Source organism: Aquarana catesbeiana, linkage group LG10 (genome assembly GCF_042186555.1).
Source record: "Aquarana catesbeiana isolate 2022-GZ linkage group LG10, ASM4218655v1, whole genome shotgun sequence".
NCBI classification, from domain to species: Eukaryota; Metazoa; Chordata; class Amphibia; order Anura; family Ranidae; genus Aquarana; species Aquarana catesbeiana.
The window spans coordinates 14,169,992-14,197,441 of NC_133333.1; the positions used below are offsets into that span (position 1 = coordinate 14,169,992).

The 27,450-nt window shown below is 46.8% G+C and overlaps 1 protein-coding gene and 1 long non-coding RNA gene across 4 annotated transcripts in view; one reads left to right on the forward strand and one right to left on the reverse strand.

The window, feature by feature from the left end:
• Nucleotides 1–27,450, reverse strand: part of LOC141110362 (uncharacterized) — a 98,669-nt gene that overhangs the window by 69,657 nt on the left and 1,562 nt on the right. For 2 of the 3 annotated variants that reach the window (XM_073601670.1, XM_073601672.1), the window contains exon 2: nucleotides 19,731–19,865. The gene's annotated coding sequence lies outside the window, so the exon portion shown is untranslated. Of the gene's footprint in view, nucleotides 1–19,730; nucleotides 19,866–19,980; nucleotides 20,150–27,450 lie in introns of those variants that run through there. The other variant, XM_073601671.1, reaches the window with a different exon arrangement.
• Nucleotides 1–27,450, forward strand: part of LOC141110366 (uncharacterized) — a 419,573-nt gene that overhangs the window by 1,090 nt on the left and 391,033 nt on the right. The gene's annotated exons all lie outside the window — the stretch shown is intronic.

Genomic DNA, 27,450 nt, shown 5'->3' on the forward strand with positions numbered 1-27,450 from the left:
TACAGGAGATGGTCAGAGACTGCAGACATAATACAAGAGATGGTCAGAGACTGCAGACATGATACAGGAGATGGTCAGAGACTGCAGACATGATACAGGAGATGGTCAGAGACTGCAGACATAATACAAGAGATGGTCAGAGACTGCAGACATGATACAGGAGATGGTCAGAGACTGCAGACATGATACAGGAGATGGTCAGAGACTGCAGACATAATACAGGAGATGGTCAGAGACTGCAGACATAATACAAGAGATGGTCAGAGACTGCAGACATGATACATGATATGGTCAGAGACTGCAGACATGATACAGGAGATGGTCAGAGACTGCGAACAGCACATTACATGGAGGGCATGGCACAGCACATTAAATGGTGGGCACACCACTCCACATTAAATGGTGGGCACAGCACATTACACAGAGGGCACACTACTCTGCATTACATGGTGGGCACTGTACAGCACAGCACATGACATGGTGGGAACACCACTCAGCATTTAATGTTTGGCACAGCACATTACGCGGTGGGCACTGTACATTACCGCACCTTAAATGACATGGTAGGCACAGCATATTACATGGTGGGCACAGTACATCACACGATGGGCACTACACTGCAGATGACATGGGGGGGCAAGCAGTCTGCCCCCAGTACAATCATTGCACCCCCAAAAATCAGTTTCTGCACAATCACCCCTGTTTACTGACTTCATCTTAGCAGCATGGTAGATCTTCTTCCTCTTGGGCTCCTGCTGGATAGGAGGACATCAGCGCGTTTCCCCCAGACAGCTGCCTGAAGCTCCCAGGGACTGAGGATCTGTGTGTGCAGATCCTGTGATAGGAGCCAGGCAGCAGCACTAGGGTGACCACATTTCCAAACTGCTATTCAGGGACACCCCCCCCCCCCGCACCAGCCCCAAAAAGATGGTTTTTGGTTTTTTTTTGCCAATTTTTGGGGAAAAAAAAGCAAACAGTGGTAACCAGTTTAGACAGGTGGTATGGACAGCAGAACGGAGGGGGACACGGAGGAAGAACGGAGGGGGACACGGAGGAAGAACGGAGGGGGATAGCAGCAGAACAGAGGGGAACACAGAAGAAGAATGGAGGGGGACAGCAGAACGGAGGGGAACACGGAGGAAGAACGGAGGGGGACAGCAGCAGAACAGAGGGGAACACGGAAGAAGAATGGAGGGGGACAGCAGAACGGAGGGGAACACGGAGGAAGAACGGAGGGGGACAGCAGAATGGAGGGGAACACTGAGGAAGAACGGAGGGGGACAGCAGAATGGAGGGGAACACGGAGGAAGAATGGAGGGGGACAGCAGAACGGAGGGGAACACGGAGGAAGAATGGAGGGGGGACAGCAGAACGGAGGGGAACAGGGAGGAAGAAAGGAGGGGACAGCAGAATGGAGGGGGACACGGAGGAAGAACGGAGGGGGACAGCAGAACGGAGGGGGACACGGAGGAAGAAAGGAGGGGGACAGCAGAATGGAGGGGGACACGGAGGAAGAAAGGAGGGGGACAGCAGAACGGAGGGGAACAAGGAGGAAGAACGGAGGGGGACAGCAGAACGGAGGGGAACACGGAGGAAGAACGGAGGGGGACAGCAGAACGGAGGGGGACACGGAGGAAGAAAGGAGGGGGACAGCAGAATGGAGGGGGACATGGAGGAAGAACGGAGGGGGATAGCAGCAGAATGGAGGGGAACACGGAGGAAGAACGGAGGGGGACAGCAGAACGGAGGGGGACACGGAGGAAGAAAGGAGGGGGACAGCAGAACGGAGAGGGACAGAAGAATGGAGGGGGGCAGACAGCAGAATGGAGGGGGGCAGACAGCAGCAGAATCGAGGGGGGCAGACAGCAGCAGAATGGAGGGGGGCAGACAGCAGCAGAACGGAGGGGGGCAGACAGCAGCAGAACAGAGGGGGGCAGACAGCAGCAGAACAGAGGGGGGCAGACAGCAGCAGAACAGAGGGGGGCAGACAGCAGCAGAACAGAGGGGGGCAGACAGCAGCAGAACAAAGGGGGGCAGACAGCAGCAGAACAGAGGGGGGCAGACAGCAGCAGAACAAAGGGGGGCAGACAGCAGCAGAACAGAGGGGGGCAGACAGCAGCAGAACGGAGGGGGGCAGACAGCAGCAGAACGGAGGGGGAGCATGCTCACTGTAACAGGACACCCTTGGGTAGTTGCAAGTTCAATTGGCAGACTCCGAGACTTCAATAGGAGGAGAGCCATGCACAGAAAGGCATCCAGCAAGACGCCACATCTGCATGTGCAGGAATGCTGTCTCCTATGGCAACATATAAACACAAAGCGTAACAGTTCCTTCACTTCTACTACAATCTCTACTTGTAGTTCTTCAGCCCACTGAGCTCCCAGTCTCTCCCAGTCACTAGACCCGCTGATTCCCTGCCACTGAATCCCTTGAGCTCCTCCAATCTTCACGGTGGTATCTTCCTCAAGCTTCACCCCTGCCTCTCTGCTGGGTCCCTAGTTTGGCACTCCCGATACTTCTCAAGCTTCACCCCACTGGCCTGCTCGGTCCCCGGCTTGACACACAAGACTGCTCTGCAAGCGTCCGCTCTGCTGGCTGGGTTCCTGGCTTGATACCCATTAAATTTTCCCGATACTTCACCGTCCCCGGTTGGTGAGAATACTGCTCCGGTACTTGCTTCAGTTACTCACTGTGGTCCCTAGTATAAAGGTGGATGGTCCCTTAGTGGCAACAGCTTCCCTCCTACATCCGACCATGACAGGTTCTCAAGCCAGCAGAACCGTCACTTTTGGTTGGACTGCAAGCCGCAGTCCCAACCCTGCTCTACTCTCTTGCCGGGCAGTACAACACACGTCCACCCAGACAGCCGTCCAGGTGGCACAGAACACAGATCATCTGACTCGACCCGAATATATATGTTCTCCCAGCAGGCCAAGGGATCCAAGACAACCCCTGCCCATTGGCTGAGACACCCGACATACCCATAACCTGATCTTGGGTTGCCCTTCTCATATCTAGTACCACCAAGTACCCAGCCAGAAGAGAAAAGTGCAACAAGGCTAAACTTAGGGAGAAATCAATAGATCTCTATCAATCAACCAGGATAACTACTTCTGCCAAGTAAATTTTTGAGGAGCTCCCTGCCTAAACTCCAGGGTGCAAAACACACAGAAGAGGCTTCCTTTTGGTGGTATTTAATCACCACTGTGTTTTTTTATTTTTTGCTAAACAAACAAAAAAGACTGAAAATTTGGAAAAAAAAACAACATTTTGTTATAGCATTTTGCAAACAGGTAACTTTTCTCTGATGGGCACTGATAGGTGACACTATTAGGCGGCACTGATAGGTGGCACTGATGAGGCTGAAATGATGAGGTGGCACTGATGGTCACTGATAGTCAGCACTGATTGGTGGCACTGTTAGGTGACACTAAGGTCCCTTTCACACTGGGGCGGTGGGGGCGTCGACGGTAAAACAGCGCTATTTTTAGCGTTGCTTTACCGTCGTTTTTGCGGCGGTATTCGGCCGCTAGCGGTGCGGTTTTAACCCCCGCTGGCGGCCGAAAAAGGGTTAAAACCGCTTGCATAGGGTGGCTATAGCCGCGGTTTAGCCGCGGTATAGCCGCGCTGCCCCATTGATTTCAATCGGCAGGAGTGGTTTAGGAGCGGTAAATACACCGCTCCTTCACCGCTCCAAAGATGCGGCTTGCAGGAGTTTTTTTCTTCTCCTGCCAGCGCACCGCTTCAGTGTGAAAGCCCTCGGGCTTTCACACTGAACAAATAGTAGAGGCTGTTTTGGGTCGGTTTGCAGGTGGTATTTTTAGCGCAATAACGCCTGCAAACCGCCCCAATGTGAAAGGGCTCTAATATGCGGCACTGATAGGCAGCACTGATAGGTGACTCTGATGAGGAGGCATGGATTGGAGCACTGGTGGGCACTGATTGGCAGCACTGATGGGCTTTGGTAGGGAGCACTGATAGGTAATACTGATGAGGAAGCACTGATGGACAATGATTGGCAGCACTGATGGGCACTGATGGGACTGCACTGATAATCTGGACACTTTTGTCGCCAGCGGTTTAGACATTAATGGCTGTGTGTGGAGTTATTTTGAGGGGACAGCAAATTTACACTGTTATACAAGCTGTACACTCACTACTTTACATTGTAGCAAAGTGTCATTTCTTCAGTGTTGTCACATGAAAAGATAGAAGAAAAGATTTACAAAAATGTGACTGAGGGGTGTACTCACTTTTGTGAGATACTGTATATGAATACTTATTACTATTACGTGCTGCTTAATTATTTATGTGTATAATATATGGATTTTATGAATTTTACATGTGTAAAATATGTTCACATATTCATAATACTGCAATGTGACCTGACATATGTTTATACTAATACAAGTGTTATTATAATTTCTACTCAGTTTCTATCTTATGATTCGTATAACGTCCCAACTTTTTTCTTTCAATACAAGTTCCTGTATTGTTCTAGCACATTGTTTGGCAGGGTGCAGTACTCACTGGAATGCAGTCATTCAGGCCACGGTAGCAGTGGTAAGGATCACATACTTGTGCATAACTTATTGACTGAAGAAGAATCATTTATATTCATGTACTAGTGGATGTTGTTAATTCTTGACAAGCTCAATAAAAACCTTTCTGATTAAAAAAAAAAACAAAAAAAAAAAAAAACACGAACGGTAAAACGAACGTTCTGCTTCCGGATTAACTTTGACAAGCCTACACACATGAGACTAGCTGTGGTTTTTCTCATCCAGGAGCGAATTTAACAATTAGAAATCCAATTGGATTGAACAGAAAATTTCCATCTTTGTCCTCTGATTTTTTTTTCGCTCACTCTGGAGAATCGAACAAATATTCAAATGGAAACACTACAGGTGTAAGGCATTGGTAGTGTGATCTCTCTACCCTGTAACAGCAGGTGACTGAGGGTGCGGATGCATAGGTTTGGAATGCAGAGGCATGGGCTTGGAAGGTGAAAGTAAGCTTGCTCCTTTGAAGCTGAAAGTAAGGGTCTATGTTTGGACCTTCCCAGAACTTCGGCAGGACATGGCAGATCACAGATAAGGACACTATTTGAAAATTTAAATTAGGCACACTATTTAAAATCTGCATATGGTTTTTAACTAAGGGCAAGGGCAGCTCCAGACAATTTTTTTGGGGGGTGTTGTGAGAAAAAGTGGTGGAGCCAATGCAGAGCACACAGTGCATCACGGTCTCGTGGGTGTGGCCAGAAGTGGGTGTGGCCAAAGGTAGGCATGACTGAAAATTGGGTGTTTCTTCGCAGTCCTTCCCCTTTATATAGACAAAATAGGGCCTTTGGACACACAGAATTGATTGTTGGAGTAAAACAAGCCCAAATGGGAATAACAATGATAACCCCCAGCATGTGTCAAGGTCAGCAATAGCTCCCCAGTAAGTATAAGGGCCATATAATCTTCAGTACATGTCAGGGCCAGCCATAACAACCAGCAAAACATAATAACCCCCGCCACAGAAAAAAAATAAACCCCCAGCATGGCACAATAAACCTCCAATATTGCACAATAATTAGCCCCTTAGCATGGCAGAACAATTAAATCCCAGCATGGCACAATAATGTAGCACAGCAATAAACCCCCAGGAATATGCATTAATAACTATCAGAACTACATAATTAACCCCCAACACTGTACAATAATTAACCTCCAGGATAATAGCAGTCAGTGAGCCCCCTTTATTGTAAAACTTACAACAGAGAATATAAAGTGAAGAGGTCATGTGGTTACCATAAGTGCCTAGATTAGGAGTGACACCCTAGAATGCCCAGAGCAGGAATGCCCCTTTAGACTGCCCAGAGCAGGAGTGACCCCCTCAGAGTGCCCAGAGCAGGAGTGACCCCCTCAGAGTTCCCAGAGCAGGAGAGTGACCCCATCAAAGTACCCAGAGCAGGAGAGTGACCTCCTCCATCCCTCCCTACAATGTATCCCCATCCCTGCCCAGCATCATCCATCCCTCTCCAGGATTCTGCCGGGGATGGGGATACATTGTAGAGAGGGATAGATAATGCTGGGCGGGGATGGGGATACATTTATTTTTGAGGTGGGGGGGTGGAATCTTTCCCACACTTTTTTCCCCAGGACTTGACCCCTGGGTATACCCCTAGATCAGTGCCTGCCACCACCATAGAGGAGAACAGGAGTTCTCCCCCAGACCCCCCTTGTCTCAGCTCAGGTGCTCCATAAGGAACAGGCACTGCCTGGTGTGGGGAGGGGCTGGCACTGCCTGGTGTGGGGAGGGGCTGGCACTGCCTGGTGTGGGGAGGGTTGGCACTGCCTGGTGTGGGGAGGGGATGGCACTGCCTGGTGTGGGGAGGGTTGGCACTGCCTGGTGTGGGGAAGGGATGGCACTGCCTGGTGTGGGGAGGGTTGGCACTGCCTGGTGTGGGGAGGGGCTGGCACAGCCTGTTGTGGGGAGGGTTGGCACAGCCTGTTGTGGGGAGGGGCTGGCACTGGCTGGTGTGGGGAGGGTTGGCACTGCCTGGTGTGGGGAGGGGCTGGCACAGCCTGGTGTGGGGAGGGGCTGGCACTGGCTGGTGTGGGGAGGGGCTGGCACAGCCTGGTGTGGGGAGGGTTGGCACAGCCTGGTTTGGGGAGGGGCTGGCACAGCCTGGTGTGGGGAGGGGCTGGCACAGCCTGGTGTGGGGAGGGTTGGCACAGCCTGGTGTGGGGAGGGGCTGGCACTGGCTGGTGTGGGGAGGGTTGGCACTGGCTGGTGTGGAGAGGGTTGGCACAGCCTGTTGTGGGAAGGGGCTGGCACTGGCTGGTGTGGGGAGGGTTGGCACTGCCTGGCGTGGGGAGGGTTGGCACAGCTTACTGACAGAAAAACAATCCTTATCCTTCCTCCATTCAGGCCCGGATTTACTCCCTTTGCCGCCCCAAGGCCGGGTCCTTCAATGCCGCCCCCCCCCACACACACACACACCACGTCCTTTATCGATGACTTCTACAATAGATCAATTAAAAACATATCTCCATACACGAGAACACTGAAAACAACTGGCTTTAATTGTACAGACTAAAAATACTTCAGGGTAAGCGCGCGAGGGGTAAGGATTTTTCGCAGGCAAATTTTCAAGGCAATGGCTGGTGTTAGTGCTTCAATCATCCCCGGCACCATGGTTGTTATGGTGTCAGGATGATTGAAACACATTATTCCTATCATTACATTGTAATATAAACTGAAATAGTTCAACTCACCATAATGCAGAATCATTGGGAGCCCTGAGCGTGTCACTTGCCACCATCTCTTGTCACTTGCCACCATGCCTGCCACCAGATGGGGATATCACTTGCCACGCTGCCTGCCACCAGATGGGGATGTCACTTGCCACGCTGCCTGCCACCAGATGGGGATATCACTTGCCACGCTGCCACCAGATGGGGATGTCACTTGCCACGCTGCCTGCCGCCAGATGGGGATATCACTTGCCACGCTGCCACCAGATGGGGATGTCACTTGCCACGCTGCCTGCCGCCAGATGGGGATGTCACTTGCCACGCTGCCTGCCACCAGATGGGGATGTCACTTGCCACGCTGCCTGCCGCCAGATGGGGATGTCACTTGCCACGCTGCTTGCCACCAGATGGGGATGTCACTTGCCACGCTGCCTGCCGCCAGATGGGGATATCACTTGCCACGCTGCCTGCCACCAGATGGGGATGTCACTTGCCACGCTGCCTGCCACCACATGGGGATATCACTTGCCACGCTGCCTGCCACCAGATGGGGATGTCACTTGCCACGCTGCCTGCCGCCAGATGGGGATGTCACTTGCCACGCTGCCTGCCGCCAGATGGGGATGTCACTTGCCACGCTGCCTGCCACCAGATGGGGATGTCACTTGCCACGCTGCCTTCCGCCAGATGGGGATGTCACTTGCCACGCTGCCTGCCGCCAGATGGGGATATCACTTGCCACGCTGCCTGCCACCAGATGGGGATGTCACTTGCCACACTGCCTGCCACCAGATGGGGATGTCACTTGCCACGCTGCCTGCCACCAGATGGGGATATCACTTGCCACGCTGCCTGCCACCAGATGGGGATGTCACTTGCCACGCTGCCTGCCTGCCACCAGATGGGGATGTCACTTGCCACGCTGCCTGCCACCAGATGGGGATATCACTTGCCACGCTGCCTGCCGCCAGATGGGGATGTCACTTGCCACGCTGCCTGCCACCAGATGGGGATGTCACTTGCCACACTGCCTGCCGCCAGATGGGGATGTCACTTGCCACGCTGCCTGCCACCAGATGGGGATGTCACTTGCCACCAGATTGGGATGTCACTTGCCACCAGATGGGGATGTCACTTGCCACCAGATGGGGATGTCACTTGCCACCAGATGGGGATGTCACTTGCCACGCTGCCTGCCACCAGATGGGGATGTCACTTGCCACCAGATTGGGATGTCACTTGCCACCAGATTGGGATGTCACTTGCCACCAGATTGGGATGTCACTTGCCACCAGATTGGGATGTCACTTGCCACCAGATTGGGATGTCACTTGCCACCAGACTGGGATGTCCCTTGCCATGCTGCCTGCCACCAGAAGGAGGAGGGCGGAACAGCGGTGCGGGCAATGAGAGATGTCATCTTTCTCCCTCGCCGCCGCACCGCTGACATTACTTGCTACTCTTGCTATTTTTTCAAAAATGGCGCCGGGCGGCGCAAGTACGCTACTGCGCATGCGCCGCCCAGCGCAAGTACGCTACTGCGCATGCACCGCCCGGCCGAGCGCTTACGAGCTTTCCCGAGCCCGGCCGGCTTCGGAACGGCGCATGCGCAGTTTCGTGGTCGGCTCGCGGCCATCTTTTCTATGGGCACTGGTGCCTATAATAGACTGTAGCACGAAAGGGGGGGCGGCCGTGAAGTCGCTGCAGGAGCGGTGCCGCCCCTACACCACTGCCGCCCCGAGGTCTGGCCTCGGTGGCCTTGTGGCTAATCCGGCCCTGCCTCCATTGATTAGGACTGGAGTCCCACTGCCTGTCCCTATCCCCTCCCAGCTCAGCAGCTCTATAATAAGGATGAGGGCCAGACAGGTGATAATGTGATGGTGAGGGGGCGGGTACACTCTACTTACATTTCCAGAAGAAATCCTTCTTCCTCCGGGGCTGGGATAGGAAACTTCCCTCTTGTCCTGATCTTGGCTCAGCCCACAGCAGCTCCATAGAAGCTCCATAGAAGCTCCATAGAAGCGCACAGCTCCTGTCTGCCTGGTTGTGACAAGGAGGAGGGGTGGGCGTGGCGTCCATGCAAGGAGAGAGAATTCCTTCCTCCATGGCTCTGCTGGGCTGAGAGCTTCTCACTCCTTCATTTCCTTAGTGCGGATGGCAAGTACAGAGGCGATACATGTCCCAATGCTTTCAAAATCTAGAGCCTCTGTACAGTACGGAGATCAATCCACCACTAATGATGCCTGTGTCTTGTCGAATACTGTCCCCCATTGGATGGTGTCCGCCCTGTACTGCGCAGGCGCAGTACGGAGGACAAACGAGACGCTGAAAGTCTCCAAAGTTGAACAGCTGATCGTCAGCTCTACACGGCGCCTGCGCACTTATTCTGCCCTGAGTCCAGGTTCATGCCCCACTATCCAAGTTTAGAATAAAAATATGCCGAGCCCGCGAGGGGCCCTGTTACAAAGCGTTGACTATTAGGTGCCCAAGCGCCGTGTACAGCTGATGGTCAGCTGGTTAACTTCGGAGACTTTGAGCGTCTCCTTGTCCTCCGTACTGCGCAAGCACTGCGCCTGCGCAGTAGGGGGCGGACACTATCCCATAGGGGGACACTTCTCGTCAGAACACCGGGACTCACTGAAGATCAGCGTCTTATGCGGCCAGAGCTGCAGTATCCCTCCTCTATATGAAAGAGTCCCCAGACTTTTTTTGTCACACAGATCACACAGGTAAAAATGTATTTAAAAGAATTTCGTGACATATATTGGAAATTCAAATGTGTACATTTTGGGGGTGCTATGAGGGCGCTTAAACAATTTTTGAGGGTGCTTTAGCACACCCAAGCACCCACCTGGCGCCGCCCCTGGCTAAGGGGCTAAGCCCAACCCCTCAAAAAAAAAACAAAAAAAAAAAAAACCCCAAACCATAATCACACCAAATGATTTGGACCAGTACACAAAGCAAGGTCCATAATGACATGGATGAGCGGGTTTGGGGTGGAGGAACTTGACTGGCCTGCACAGAGTCCTGACCTCAACCCGATAGAACACCTTTGGGATAAATTAGAGCGGAGATTGTGGGCCAGTCCTTCTCATCCAACATCAGTGCCTGACCTCACAAATGCTCTTCTGGAAGAATGATCAAACATTCCCATAGACACCCTCCTAAACCTTGTGGACGGCCTTCCCAGAAGAGTTGAAGCTGTTATAGCTGCAAAGGGTGGACCAACTCAATATTGAACCCTACGGACTAAGACTGGGATGTCATTAAAGGTTATGTGCATGTAAAGACAGGTGTCCCAATACTTTTGGTAATATAGTGTGTGTGTGTGTGTGTGTGTGTGTGTGTGTGTGTGTGTGTGTGTGTGTGTGTGTGTGTGTGTGTGTGTGTGTGTGTGTGTGTGTGTGTGTGTGTGTGTGTGTGTGTGTGTGTGTGTGTGTGTGTGTGTGTGTGTGTGTGTTAGCTGCCCTGCTATAATAAAGAAAAAAGGCAAGGTGTGATTTGGTCGTCTCTGGTAGATATCTGTTGGCTGCAAATCTGGATCTCACATGAACAATTTATTCCAATTACATTAACACCCCCATATTTTACTCAACTGGAAATCCCCTCAGGTCCCTACAGTTGATTTCTGGAAGTCCATAGTTAATAAGATGGTACCACTCCATAAATTTACTTAGGAGTCTAGGCCAGTGATGGTGAACCTTGGCACCCCAGATGTTTTGGAACTACATTTCCCATGATGCTCCACTACACTGCAGAGAGCAAGAGCATTATGGGAAATGTAGTTCCAAAACATCTGGGGTGCCAAGGTTCGCCATCCCTGCTCTAGGTTGTCCCAATAAATTCTCCAAGGTCTCGGACATTTGGACCGAATCTGCAGCTACGGTAACTTCTATCACCGAGCTCTCCTAACAAAAATCTCTGCATTACTGTCTGGTACTGGATATACTGGATATGGACCTTTTCAGAGTGCTGGGGGACTAATTCCTTCAATCTATTTTTAATCTGTACCTTCAGTGACACACATTTGTTTGCCCTTGGGCATTGGTTGCCATGATATTGTGTTTTGTACTATATTGTTTTGTTGTTGGTGTTTTTGTTTTTTTTCCCTAAGCCTAGGTATGTCCAATAGGCTTTGTTTTGTATAACTTTACCTTTTGAATGCATTAAAAAAGAATTTACAAAAAAAAAAAAAAAACACCCCCGTAAAGGAAACTGCAGAACAGTAAGCAGTGACCAATGACTTCCTGAGAAATAAGGTCACGTAAAGTTTGCCAAAATGTAATCTCCCGGAAGGAAAAAGGCGCATTCCATAATTTACATTGATAGGATTATTGAACAGCTCTCCGGTTGTCTCTGATCAATCTACAATCTGGGAGGTGAAGCTTCACAGCTGTTGTTGAGCTTTTTCTTTTTTCTTTTTTTAAATGTAACAGCTGCATGTCGGGAAATTTCTAAGACCACAAATGTTCCCCACTTCAGATCTTATCTATCAGATTGTATGCAGCACGTGGAATCGGCACGGTGGGCTGTGGATCTTTAATATACAGGTGTAACCACTGCTGGGTTTTGCTTTATAGGTAAGAAAAGAAACTGTATTTTTAATGCAATGGATGTCAGTTCACAAGGGAAAACCTTGGCCCCTGATGTCCCCTGTGGGGCCACACCTAATCTTCAGTATATGCAATGCTACAGAGCATAGACATGGACTACAGAGTTACTGGGAGGGAAGGGTCAAGGTCGAGAGACTATGGACATGTTACAGGAGTGGTTGGTGCCTGGGTTCAGAATTGTATGCCCATCAGGTATCACACCATAATTACTATGCGTGTGCTAAAATGTACAGGGGTGGTGGGGACTGAGGACCTACTACAGGAGACTGTCAGAGACTGGACTGATAATTATTTCCCTTTTTTTATACTCCCTTTGTGCATAAAAACATGTGATGGAAGGAATAAGACCAAGTGGTCCATTAAGTCTGCCTTTTTTTTGTTTTTTAATGTATACGTTTTTTTATTATTATTAATTTATACATGTTTTTATATTTTTTGTTATATACATTATATTATATTATATATATCTATATATAGATATATCTATATATAGATATATATATCTATATATATAGATATATATATCTATATATATAGATATATATAGATATATCTATATATAGATATATATAGATATATATCTATATATATCTATATATATATCTATATATAGATATACATATATATATATATTTTCCCTTTAAATCTATACATGCTTTTGTATTGCATTTTTTTATTTCTCTGTTTAACAAAAAGTTGCATTGTACAGACATATGCAAGACTCGTGCATTATAATGTTACAGAGGTAGTCAAAAATTGGTGACAACTGAGGAAAACCTTGTTTTTTTTTTTTAAATGTAGATATGTTTTTGCTTTTTTTTTTTATTTATACATGCTTTTGGATTTTATTTACATATATACATTCTTTTGTATTTTTTTTAAATGATACGTGCTTTTGTATTATTATTTTTTTTTTTTGCCGTACCATAACAGCCATGAAGGTGCTGTAATGACCCATGACTGACATGTTTTACAACATCAGTGGAATATGTCGCTTACACACCAATCATACCAAATTCCAGTTAATTGTGCCTCAATGAAGGAGTCCTGCACGTTGCATGCAATGTGGTTTCATTGTATGATGCAATAAAAAAGTGGATTTGTTTTTAAGAATTTTGGGGTGCAGACAGAGACTGGGCATATGAAACATGACTATGGGAGATCACTGCCACTAAAGCCCATTTATATAATCAACACTTCCACTGCTGACAGTTAAGTTCCAAGGGCCACATGGCAAACACCAAAGGGTCGCATGTGGTCCTTGAGCCACAGGTTGGGTAATGGGGTGTTAGGGCCCATTTAAATCTTCATGCTGTAATAACGCATGTGTGCTAACGTGTTATGCGGCATGTTAACATTGTGTTAAGGCAGTTCATTTCAAATTATTTCCTTGCTGATTTTTTTTTCTTCTGAATATAGAGATAATTAATAGTGCAGCACTGACAAGGGAAGGCACCCCCCATTGGACCTATACACCCGAAGGGTCCTTAATAGGAGCCCACTATTATGGGTTTGCCACTGGACATTGATCCTTCCGGCATACAGCCGGTATGCAAATGGTTCGTTTGAACGCTCCCTTCTTTAGTCGACTCATCTATTATGCCTGTTGATATCAGCAACTCAATGTGTGCATTAGCTTTACATAGCCCTGGTCTGGCACTTACAAAAACACGTTATTTAATCCCAGGGGCCATGGGTGCTATCTAAGCACAGAGTCATTCCTTTTTTGAATTCATATATATTCATATTCAAAATATCTACAACTCTTAAACCCCTGATGAAGGTACTAGATTACCGGAAACGCGTCGGGTATCAGGGTACACTACCCTTGTGAGAGTACATCTATTTTTTGTCATCCTATACATATTATCTGTTTTGATTGTTGTATCTATTATGGAATGAAATTTTTATCCTGTTTGTTATAGACGCTTGCACGTCTTTTTTAAAATACATCAATAAAATTTGTATTTTTTTATATAGGCCACCAGGTTGGTGGCCTGTTAAAATCCCACATTTAGGGGGATTTATTTTTCTATGGTTTACGTTGATAGGGATGAGACCACCATACTCGATAGTTGCCATGACGGAAGCCCCTTGTTTTGTTTATATTTGTATATGTGACTTGTTTTTTTTTTTGTAATGTTTTTGGGGGGGAGCTTTATATAGTTTTGGTTTATTTATATACTGTATCTATTGTATATGTGGATTTGACACCTATGTTTTGCTATTGCATGTAGTATGGCATTTTACTGTTTGTAGTTTGGTGGTTCAGGACGGGGCTGAGCTGCTAGTAAGATCCTGTGTAAGTCAATACGGCCCTGTGCAGGAGGCCTTGGGAGTATTTTTTGTCTGGTGTATATGTATATTAATAGATCTTGATAGTGTTATAAATATTTATAGACTGTTGGCACTAAATAAATCCTGTATAATATTAATATAAATAATAATGATAGAAGTACAGCCATCAATCAGCAATTCAGGGCTGATATAAAGTAATGTTACAATTTATTTCACGGTAATAATTCTGCTATAACCCACCTTGTCCAAGCCAGGAACCTCCTGACTGAAGTCAAAGCTTCCTTCTGTCCCATTGACCAGCTTGTTTTCAACTCCTGTCCGTCTCAATTAACTAATGTATTATATCAGTCCAAAAAGTTGTATCCCAGGGGTTATCCAACTAGCTTTACGAATCAGTATTTTCCCTACTGGAGTAAATTGAACTGCACATTATAAGGTTTTTCTTTTATGTGCCTGCAGGCAGATGCAGTCTATTTTCTCCAGTGCAGGTGGCCCTCAACCCAGTGGCGTTGTAGTTGGAGAGGAAGTCAAGAGGAACGCGTTCCTCTATGGCAGTCTTTCTCAACCAGGGTTCTGTGGAACACTAGGGTTCCTCCAGAGATGTCTAGAGGTTCCTTGAGCTGTGGTTGGCTAACCGCCCATGTCATGGTCAGTGGCGTCTCCAGTTTTCATATTTAGGGGGCACATGGGGGGACAGGGACAAAAGTAGGGGGGCAACTATAAAATGCAATTATATATATCCTTGGGCCTTTACTAAGATCCCACAAGGGGCCCTTTCACATGTTCTGCAGTGAGCTCCCTTCCTACTATATTGGGGCCCCCCAGGGTGGCAGAAAACAAGAGATATATGTCACCAGCATACCAAGAAAATATAAGGGTCCAAAGCAGTGGGAGAACTATCAGGGTTGCAAAGGTTGTCTTGCCGGGCCCTGGTGTTCTGTCACTGTGGGGTTCCCCAGCCTCCTCTTGCTGTCCTGCCCCTGCTATTGACAGCACTGGTCTGGCATCTCTTGGAATTTACAGGCTGGTTCTCCTGTCCTAAGGATGGGAGAAATCAGTCTGTTTTTTCAGTAACTGAGAGTCCTGGTGGAGTCCTTCCTGCAACTTGCTCTTCTCCCTGCCAATGAGGATGCAGAGGAAGGAGCAGATCGGGAGGCCATGGTTGTGTGAGCGCTCGCATTATGCAGTGTCGGCGAGCAGAGGGAGGGGGAGGAATCACCCGCAGGAGGTGACTGGGGACGCTCTCCCTCTCAATAGAGACTGTGTTACTCCAGTAAGATGTGGTGCATCTGCTACGAATGCAAACAAAAGGACATTGCCTTTTTGTAAAAAAAAAAATAAAAAATTTTAAATTGGGGGCACATGGTGGGACACAGCATAATGTTGGGGGGGTCAGGGCCCCCTCTGGCCCCCCCTAGGGACGCCATTCGTCATGGTGTCTGCATAGCTGCAGGTCTGGCAGAGCCAGAGCAATGATTGTAAGGGTGGAATTCTGACCACCAATGTAAGGAGCATATTTTTTGCACTGGCCACCACAAATAAAAAGAACATTTTCACAAAGACCACCAATTTCTCTTAGCAGGGGTTCCCTGAGGCCTGAAAATTATTGCAGGGGTTCGTTTCGGGTACAAAGATTGAAAAAGGTTGCTCTATTGTTTCCTGGTTCGCTGGGGAAGCGATCCAGTTGGATGCTGCCACCCCATGTGTCTCTAGCGACCATCTTGTGTCAGGCAGAGTCTATTTTGGACCCTGGCTCCCGGGCTTGGTGTGGTTAGTGTAAGGACAGGTCACCATCTTTCAGGGAAAGTAAATGGTGGTAGGGAAAGGTTCCAGATGAGTAGGGACAGGCTATGGACACACCATCTTTCTGGGATCCTTCCATTGTGACCAGCCAGGCCACATTCCGCCCTTTAGGACAGACGCTGTCAGCACACCCGAGATTTGCTCTGTTCCATGCTGCCGTTACAACCTGTGAGTGTTCCTGGTCAGGAGACTTTCTGCTCGGCTGTTTGTAAAGTTAAACTTTGACTTTAATAAAAGTTCTATTTCCTGCAGCCGGACACTATGAGGTTGATTTACTACAACTAGTAGGGGTGCAACGGATCGTCATCGATCAGTGTTCCGTTCCGCGGAGGTTGATCCGTACGGGACACCCGCGATCCCCGGAGCGCTTTCTTAGCCTCGGCCATAAGAAAGGCCGCGGCTTCGGCCTAGCTCCGAAGCGGCGGCCATCTTGGTACACCCGGCGGCCGTTTAGCACGTGATCCCCCTGTCAAATGACGGAGCGATCACTTGTAACAAACCGGCGTCATGTCATGACGCCGGTTCCTCTCTCCCCTCTGTGTACTGATCTGTACAGTGGAGGGGAGAGATCGGATGGCAGCAGTGCCAATACTCTGCAATGCCCTGCTGCAATACCCTGCCAATACTCTGCAATACCCTGCTGCAATGCCCTGCCAATACTCTGCAATGCCCTGCCAATACTCTGCCATACCCTGCCAATAGTCTGCCATACCCTGCCAATACCCTGCCAATATACCCGCCAATACCCTGCCAATACCCTGCAATACTCTGCCACACCCTGCCAATAGGGAGATTGTGGATATTACAGTGGGGGAGATTTTTTTTTTGTTGATCCAAAAATGATCCGAACCGTGACTCCTGATCCGAGGAACAATCCGAACCGTGAGTTTTTTGATCCGTTGCACCCCTAACAACTAGAGAGTGCAACATCTGGTGCAGCTGTGCATAGAAACCAATTAGCTTCTAGCATTTATTGTCAAAGTTTAAAGTGGTTGTAAAGTCAGAAGGTTTTTTTATCTTAATGCATTCTATGCATTAAGATAAAAAACCTTCTGTGTGGAGCAGCGCCCCCCCCAATACTTACCTGAGCCCCCTCTCGATCTAGTGATATTTTTCGAGTGCCTCGGCCATCCAGGACTCTTCCTCTTAATTGGCTGAGACACAGCAGTAGTGCCATTGGCTCCCGCTGCTGTCAATCAAAGTCAGTTAGCCAATGAGGAGAGAGGGGGCGGAGCCAAACCATGGCTCCGTGTCTGAATGGATATACAGAGCTGCGGCTCGGCCCGGGTACCCCCATAGCAAGCTGCTTGCTGTGGGGGCACTCACCAGCAGGGAGGGGCCAGGAGCACCAAACAGGGACCCGAGAAGAGGAGGATTTGGGCTAGACATGTGCACCGCCGAAAAAAAAAAATTGGTTTCATTCATTTTTTTTTAGATTTTTACGTTTTTCGGGTCACTATGATCGAAATTGGTTATTTCGAATAAATTCGTAACTTTGGAAAAATTAGAATTCGTTATGTTCCATGCGTTTAGATGCTGTATTCGTTATTTTGATCATTCAGAAGAATCCAAAATTCGAAAATTCATAGTTCTAAAATGCGAAAATTCTAAAATCCAAAAAATAAGAAAGAAAATTCGAAAGAATGAAAATCCAAAAATTCGAAAAATCCGGAGATAATAACTAACTAATAATAACTAACTATTAAATATTGGTATTGGAATTTCCTTTCAAATTTGGCTGTTAGTAAACATAGCGAATACAAATTTATTTAAAGTTACGAATTATCCGAAATAACGGATGCCACAGCTAAACGAATGGAACGTAACTAATTAATAATAATAAATAATAAAAAGTTTGCATTATTAATATTATTATTTATTATTATTAATTTGATACGTTCCATTCATTTAGATGCGGCATCCGTTATTTCGGATAATTCAGAACTTCGGATAAATTCGTATTCGTTATGTTCACTAACAACTAAAATTTGAAAGGAAATTCCAATACCTAATATTATTATCATTATTATACAGGATTTATATAGGGCCGACAGTTTACGCAGCGCTTTACAACATTAGGGAAGACAGTACAAGTACAATACAATTCAATACAGGAGGAATCAGAGGGCCCTGCTCGTTAGAGCTTACAATCTAGGACCTATAATAATAATAATAATAATAATACAAACTTTTTATCATTATAATTTATTATTAATTAGTTACATTCCATCCGTTAAGATCCGGCATTCGTTATTTTGGAGAATTCGTAACTTTGGATAAATTCGTATTCTTTACGTTCACTAACAGCTAAATTTGAAAGGAAATTCCAATACCTATAATTTAATAGTTACTAATAGATAATTTTATCAGTTAGTTATTGTTTTGGATTTTCAAATTTTGAGATTTTCGTTCTAATTTTTGAATTTTCAGTCTTATTTTGGGATTTTCAGTCTTATTTTCGGATTTTCGTTTTCGGAAAAAATCAGTTAAATGGGTTTTCGTTAATTCTAATATTTCCCGAATTAACAAACTTGTCCAATTTAGTTGAGAAACAAATTTCACATGTCTAATCTGAGTTGCTCTGTGCAAAACTAACTGCACAGAGCATGTTTAGTATTTATATATGTGTATGTGAGTAAATCTGCGTATACCCAACCGTACAAATAAATACCTAAATAAAAAAAAAGGTGAAAAAAGTGTATGTATAATCCCACACTTATAAACATAAAAACATGCTGCTATCTCTAAAAAAATTAAATACTTAATTTTAACATAGATTCTAAACATACAAGAGATGCGCAAATTATGTGAACACAATATAAAAAGTGTTCCAAAAATATGTAGATACGTGCAAAAATAATATGAATAACTGTGTGCGATAAAGGAATAAATCACTGCAACATTACTGCAACTATTATTAGTGAATAAATAAGTCACTGCAACATTATAAGCGAACCTTGATTCCCACGTGAATACTAGTAAAATAGTGAAAACAAATGTTCACAAAAAATACAATGTATCAAAACATGTTTTGATAATGTTGCAGTGATTTATTCCTTTATCGCACACAGTTATTCATATTATTTTGCACGTATTTACATATTCTTGGTACATTTTTTATATTGTGTTCACATAATTTGCGCATCTCTTGTATGTTTAGAATATTATTATTACAATTAGGGAGGAGCTCCGGCGTGTTGGCACAGCCCACGTGCAGAGCCCGCCAGGAAGTCGGCACTGCGATGCGCTAATCACAGGCAGTGAGACATTTCTCGATCTCTGCAGCCACGCATCAGGTAAATGTCTCACCGCCTGTGATTAGCGCAACGCAGTGCCGACTTCCTGGCGGGCTCTGCACGTGGAGTGTGCGAACACGGCGGAGCTCATCCTTATTTACAATCACTTTAATTGAAAAAGCTGAAGTTAGAAGTCGATTGGCTACCATGCACAGCTGCACCAGATTTCGCACTCTCCAGTTTTAGTAAATCGACCCCAGTGCAATTACTGTCGCTGCACCTCTCCACATGCCAATTTACAATTTAGGAACTTCCGGGTGGGGGGGGGTCAGATTTTTGGTCTCTTGGTTGTTCCTTGGGGGGGGGTTGATTTCACCCCGCACACCCCAGAATGCAGCAAAATAAAAAAAAAAAGTCAGTGCAGCAACAAAAACAACAAAAACAGGATTGGTATTCGGTACACATAATACCCCAAAATAGGTATAGATGCGGTAAATTCTCCCCAGGATTGGTGTTCTGAGGTTTTACCTACCTGACGCTCCTTCTCTTCTCTCCCACGCTGCTGCTGGAGACACTCTGCTGGAGCTATACCCTTAAGTAAGAGATCACTCCGCCTGGCACAGGAAACAAGTGCTCAAACAGTCCCAGAATGCACATCAATGGGCACCTGAGAAGTAAATTAGAAGAAAAGTCAAAGTTAAAGAAAGTTTAAAGCCTGTCCCCCCCCCCTTCTGCTGATAAACATGCTGCATGCTTTTTGCAATAGATATCACTGTAAACACCTTTTTTTTTTTCTTTGTCTTCAAAGTGGTCATGTGATCAACGCAGCACCCTCCGCTGTGAGTGAGAGGCTCGCTACGGCTGGGGCTGGCGGAAGGAGAAGGAGGGCCCCCTCCCCCTTTGTCGTGCCGCACGTTCATATGTCACCGCTTGTAAAAAAAAAAAAATAAAGGACTTATGCTAATACTCATTGCAAACAGTACGCAGCATGTATATCAGCAGTGGGGAGGGTGGGGTGTCGGCACAAAGCTTAAAACTTTCTTTATTCTAGCCTTTTCTTTCCACTTTAAAACTGCCGACCCCTTCATTAAGCACAGTCCACAATTACACCGTCTTAGTTTTCGGGGCTGGACTTCGCCATGAACCCCTTGTCTGCCAAGGTACATTTATAAACATCTTGCTATTCCATTAAAGCAAACCCGCATCGCCATCTAGTGGCCGACGTGCGCACTGCTTAGTTCAATGTTATCCCAATAGAGCAGTGGTCATCAACTCCTGTCTTGAGGACCCACTAACAGGCCAGGTTTGCAAGATAACTGAAATACATTACAGGTGATATCATTTGCTGCTCAGTGATTGCAGTATTCTAGTCTACATCTCCCCCAAGGTAATATATAAAACCTGGCCTGTTAGTGGGCTCTGTGGACAGGGTTGATGACCACTGCACTAAAGGGCACGCCTGAGAAAGCTCCTCTAGAAACCTGCAAGGGTGGGGCCCCCCAAGGTTTCCACTGCTTTAGGATAAAAGTGATCCGATGGTTTTAGAGTCGCCCACCCGGCTCTGAAAATGTGCCCTCCTGCCCAGTGGTGTATTTTGGTTTTGTGCAGCCCTAGGCAAGACTAAAAACTGGCAACCCCCCCTATTTAAATGTGTCCCACCCCAGCCACTTTAAAATTTGCGCATGCCCTTGCAATGGCGACAAACAACGTACATTTTACTATCCATTGGTGATGCTTTAAAAGCCTTTACAGGCTACCACTTTAGATGTACAGAGGAGGTCTGGTGCTAGAATGACTGCCCATGATCTGACGCTCACGGCGATATCTCACATGTGTGGAAAGACCGCTGTTTGCATGTTTGCGGGACCGACACACGCGTTTGCCTTTGCGTGCAAGCATTGCAGGACGTGGGCACTTTACTTTTTTTTTTTTAATTATTACACTGTTGCTTTAACTGCTTCAGCCCCGGAAGATTTTACCCCCCTTCCTGACCAGAGCACTTTTTGCGATTCGGCACTGCGTCGCTTTAATTGACAATTGCGCAGTCATGCGACGTTGCACCCGAACAAAATTGATGTCCCTTTTTCCCCACAAATAGAGCTTTCTTTTGGTGGTATTTGATCACCTCTGCGGTTTTTATTTTTTGCGCTATAAACAAAAAAGAGCAACAATTTTGAAAAAAAAGAAGCAATATTTTTTACTTTTTGCTATAATAAATATCCCCCAAAAACATGTAAAAAACTAATTTTTTCCTCAGTTTAGGCTGATATGTATTCTTCTACATTTTTTTGGTAAAAAAAAAATCGCAATAAGCGTATATTGATTAGTTTGCGCAAAAGTTATAGCGTCTACAAAATAGGGGATAGATTTATAGCATTTTTATTATTATTTTTTTTTATTAGTAATGGCGGCGATCTGCATTTTTTATCGCGACTGCGACATTATGGCGGACACATCGGACACCATTGCCACTATTTTGGGACCATTGTCGTTTATACAGCGATCAGTGCTATAAAAATGCACTAATTACTGTGTAAATGACAAGGGGCGATGAAGGGGTTAAGTGTGTCCTAGGGAGTGAATCTAACTGTGGGGGGGGGGGCTACCTAGGACATGACAGCGATCACTGCTCCCAATGACAGGGAGCGGTGATCTCTGTCATGTCACAAGGCAGAACTGGGAAATGCCTTGTTTACATAGGCATCTCCTTGTTCTGCGGCTCTGTGGCATGATCGCCGGGACACCGGCGGACATCGAGTCCGCGGGTCACGCGGGCACGGTCACGCTGTATGGGGAAGGCGCGCGACTGCTAGCCCCGCCAATTAAAGGGGACGTACAGGTACGCCCATTTGCCATCCGCTGCCATTGTGCCAACGTATATCGGCGTGCGGCGATCGGCAAGTGGTTTATAATTTTATTTTTTTTATCACTTTTTTTGCTGTCACAAGGAATGTAAACATCCCTTGTGACAGTAACAGGCAGTGACAGGTACTCTTTATGGAGAGATCTGGGATCTATAAGACCCAAAATCCCTCCCCTGCACTTAAAAGTATTCAAAACATCAACATCTGCATTTTTGAGTGCTTTCGATTATTCAAAACTGGTGCTTATGGCTCCCGAATAAACCGGAAGTGATGTCATGTCATTGCTTTCAGTTTACTGTTACGAACAAGCCAAGCAAAGCCAATCCTTTGGCTGTCCAGCCAGCCGGCAGATGTGCCGGCTGGTCACTCGGGTCTCCCGGTGTGAGGGGAGAGCCGTGGAAGGTGGCGGGGGAGGGGACATCCCCTCTCGCTGCTTGTAATAGCAATTGAGAGGCTAGAAAGCCACTCCGATTGTATTACAAGCTTGTAATAACAAGATTGTTATTACGGCTCTAAAAAACGATACTGGGGTGATGCCTGCAGCTTCAGGCATTATCCCGGTACTGACACCGCCCCCCGTAAAAAAAAAAATGCAGACTCAGGCAAATGCCTTGTTTGCCTTGTGGTAAATACGCCCCTGATCCTGCCAGTGTCACCAGCGGTGGTTGTTGGGCTCCTTCGTTCCTCCGGGAGGGAGCCCAAGGCTTTAGTAAACTGCCAGAAACCGGAACTTTGATAGTAGAAGATATGTTCCCTGATCTCCCCCCCTATGACTAATAAACACATAAACATGTATTATGTCACTTCCGAGGTCACAGTCTTCATTCCCTGGCTACGGAAGCTGTGGATGAAGCTAATGAAGCATGACCAGTGCTTGATTAGCTGCAGGGGAACACGGGGGGGGGGGGGGTCTCCATAAAAAGTGCCTGTCACTTGCCTTATACTCACATAGGGGGTGAATTAGTCCCCCTGTAATCTTAATGAATGTTAAATAAAGAAAAAAGAAATTAATTATCATATTATAAATAAAAATATTTAAAACAAACCCCAATGCAAACGTGCAGTGTGGAGCACACACGTGTATGCAAATATTGCGTTACACTTGCAGTATCGCCACAACTATCAGAGTGAGGGCAATAATCAGAGTGCCCCCTTTCATCAATTGTCCCCATCAGAGTGCCGTTTACATCAGGTGCCCCCATCAGAGTGCCCCTTATATCAGGTGTCTCAGACACAGTTCCCCCTTATATCAGGTGCCCCCATCAGAGTGTCCCTTTTATCAAGTGCCCCCATTAGAGTGTCCTTTACATCAGCTGTCCCCATCAGTGTGCCCCCTTCCATCAATTGTCCCCATCAGAGTGCCCCCTTCCATCAATTGTCCCCATCAGAGTGCCCCCTTCCATCAATTGTCCCCATCAGAGTGCCCCTTACATCAGGTGTCCCAATCACAGTTCCCCCTTATATCAGGTGCCCCCATCAGAGTGCCCCTTATATTAGGTGCCCCCATTAGAGTTTCCTTTACATCAGCTGTCCCCATCAGAGTGCCCCCTTACATCAATTGTCCCATCAGAGTGTCGTTTACATCAGGTGCCCCCTAACATAAGGTGTCCCAATCAGAGTGCCCCTTACATCAGATGCCCCCATCAGAGTTCCCCTTATATCAGGTGCCCCCATTAGAGTGTCCTTTACATCAGCTGTCCCCATCAGAGTGCCCCTTACATCAATTGTCCCCATCAGAGCGCCACTTACATCAGGTGCCCCATCAGAGTGCCGTTTACATCAGGTGCCCCATCAGAGTGCCGTTTACATCAGGTGCCCCATCAGAGTGCCGTTTACATCAGGTGTCTCGATCACAGTTCCCCCTTATATCAGGTGCCCCCATCAGAGTGCCGCTTATATCAGGTGTCTCGATCACAGTTCCCCCTTATATCAGGTGCCCCCATCAGAGTGCCGCTTATATCAGGTGTCCCCCTTAGAGTGTCCTTTACATCAGATGTCCCCATCAAGGTGCCCCCTTACATTAACTGTCCCCATCAGAGTGCCGTTGACATCAGGTGCCCCCATCAGAGTTCCCCCCCACATAAAGTGTCCCAATCACAGTGCCCCCTTATATCAGGTGCCCCCATTAGAGTGTCCTTTACTTCAAATGTCCCCATCAGAGTACACCTTTACATAAGGTGTCCCCATCAGAGTGCCCCCTTACAGTAATCGCCCCCATCGGACTGGCTCGTGGATCAGCGGATGCACTCTCAGAGACTTGGGGGGGATACGCAAATACAATCGGGGGGGGGGGAAGGGGGAGCATGGTGACTCAGTGGTGCAGCATTTATGGGGTTAAATGAGGCAGTGAGGAGCCGACCACGGATTGTTCTTCAGAAAGGCAGCGACAGCTGCTGCATATGTGAATGAGCCCCAATAGAGCACTACCCCTTCCTGAACGGTTTTTCCCAGGTAGGGGGGTGCAGCCACGAGGCACATGGAGCAAGATGGCGAGCTGCGCTCTTCTGTTTATCTGACCCCTCCCTCCTCCTATGTCTCCGTGACCATAGAGCCGGCGATCGGATTTCCTAGTATAACAACCGATGCGGCTAAAAGCCGCTCGGCTGTTATACCGGAGGAGCGGGAGGGGCCTCCCCCCCGCCGCCTCCCGCCGTTCTTCCCGGGCCTCCCGTTCCATTGGGAGGCCCGGTGACCAATCGGCTGCCTCCGGCGGCTGGGGGGTGGGCCAGAACGAAGCTGTGGGTGGCTTCGTTCCAGCCTCCTAATCGTAAACACGGAAGCGACATCATGACGTCACTTCCCGTTTACTCGGCTGCCGATGGTGCCGGTTTAAAAAAATACACAGTATTCAGAATCGCCGTTTTTCGGCGATCTGAATACTGTGAAGTGCAAAGGAGGGATCGGGGGTCTTTTAGACATTTCACCACCTTTTACCGTCACAAGGGATGTTTACATTCCTTGTGACAGCAATAAAAGTCATCAAAAATTTTTTTAAACACAATTTATAAATATAAATAAAATAAATAAGAATTTTATTTATTTTTTTTAAAGATCCCCCGTCCCCGCGAACTAGCGCAGCGAAGAAAACGCATACAGAAGTCGCGCCCGCATATGTAAACGGTGTTCAAATCACACATGTGAGGTATCGCCGCGATTGTCAGAGCGAGAGCAATAATTCTAGTACTAGACCTCCTCTGTAACTCTAACCTGGTAACCGTAAAAAAACAAAAATTAAAGCGTCGCCTATGGAAATTCTTAGGTACCGTAGTTTGTCGCCATTCCTCGAGTGCGTGCAATTATAAAGCGTGACATGTTTGGTATCTATTTACTCAGCGTAACATCATCTTTCACATTATACAAAAAAATTAGGGTAACTTTACTGTTTGTTTTTTTTTTAAATTCATGAAAGTGTCCCTTTTTCCAAAAAGTTGCGTTTAAAACACTGCTGCACAAATACCGTGTGACATAAAATATTGCAACAATCGCCATTTTATTCTCTAGATTCTCTGCTAAAAAAATATATATAATGTTTTTGGGGTTCTAAGTAATTTTCTAGCAAAAATTACGGATTTTAACTTGTAGACACCAAATTTTCACAAATAGGTTTAGTCATGAAAAGTTTAATAGCAAAAATATACAGTATGCTTGAAACCTGAAGCTACAAAACGCTGGAGGGGAAAAAAAATCAATTATTCTCTATGGAGGCGGTTCACATCTCCACTCCAAATCGCCTGAAGCACAAACAAGTTCTGGAACTTTTTCAGGCAGATTTGGGAGTTTTTCTGCTTTTTACATGACCTTTTGACCTGGTCAAAAACGCGTCAAAATCGCAGCAAAAAACGCGTTTAAAAACCAGGACAAAAATCGCAGTAAAATCGCGCAAGTTTCTGCCTTAAAATGCTACGCTCGGGTGTGAATGGGGGTGGCTTCAAACTTGCGTGGGACAAGCATAGATCTATAGTAAAAAAAGAAGTTAAATAAAAAAAAAATACAAAACATGTATAAAAAACAAACAAACAAAAAAATACAAAAAGTAAAAAAAACAAAAAAAAAAATACAACACATGTATAAAAATCTCCGTTCAAATTGTATCAATGCAAGCAGGCCCTTGCACTACATGGTCGATAGAAATGAGATTGTACAATCGTTTTTTAAAATGTATGGCTGGCCCAAATGATTGGGCACTGCGTTCACATGGGTTAGTTTTATTTAAATGTCAGTCTTTATTTATACTTCCCAGATCACTTTTTTCCTGTGTTTAGGCCCCCCTTCACACTGGGAGGTCCGTCTCCTTAAGGTCTGCAAAAACAGAAAAGGTTGAAGACGATTCACGTTTTTTTTTTTTTGAACCTGAACAGGCTTGGCGGGACTTGGATGTAAACGAAGCCACGCCTGTTTACATCCATCTGCCCATAGACTTGCACTGAACCTCCAATCAGGATCTGAAAAACTGACTGGTGGATCTGCTGTGCCCATAGGTCTCTAACCCATTCCTTGCAGGCCTGGTGTCCCTTTAACACGTTTTTTATGCCCGGGGGGTGGGAAGGACTGCCTGATCACATAACCATTGCGATTGGCTGGGGTCACATGTGCGGGAGCTGGTCCCACCTACTCCCGATCATTAGGAGTAACCAAGAGCCGTCTTTGGCAGATCAGTCACTGAGCTGGGAGCACAGAAAGCTCTGCTGCCCGAGGACACAGACGTGCGACAAGTAAATGTTAAAGCCCGCCCTCTTTGCCGCTGCACACATGCATTATGTGGGTAGCAGGAGGTTAAAAAGAGTCCCCTTCCTGCCCCCGCCCCCCCCCCCCCCCCCGCTGAACTAACGGGGCCCGGTACAGGTGGGCCGCCTCTACCCTCTTATCATTGGCCCTGCGTTTACATGCATTTACGCATACTTAGATGTGTTCAGAGTACCTGATCAGTCCTAGATTTGTGTATAGATATGAAACATATACAGTAATATATGCCCATTCCCTCTGTTTCTTGGCTGCATAGAGAGGTGGAGGAGAAAACAGCAGGACACTGATCTTCCCGGTGAATGGTTGTGGTGGTGGTGGGGGGGGGTCAGGACAAGCCTGGTCTTTGGAGGAGAGCACACTGAGCTCCCAACATAGCTAGAGAACTGACTGATGCATAGTGTGGTCAGATTAATAGTAAAGCAGAGGGACTGACAGGAACTAGGCCCCCCCGCTAGGCCCTCCTATTAATGCGTCTGACCCCCCTGATTTACATACAGGGCGCCGAACTATGGATTCCAATGGGGGGTGGTGGTGTTTTTTTGAATCATGCGATTAGAGCCAGAGGCTTTAATAGGCTTAAAAAAAGTTGTGTGACAATAGTGAATGAATATTTGCTATTTTCACACTAAATCTAAAGGAGACACA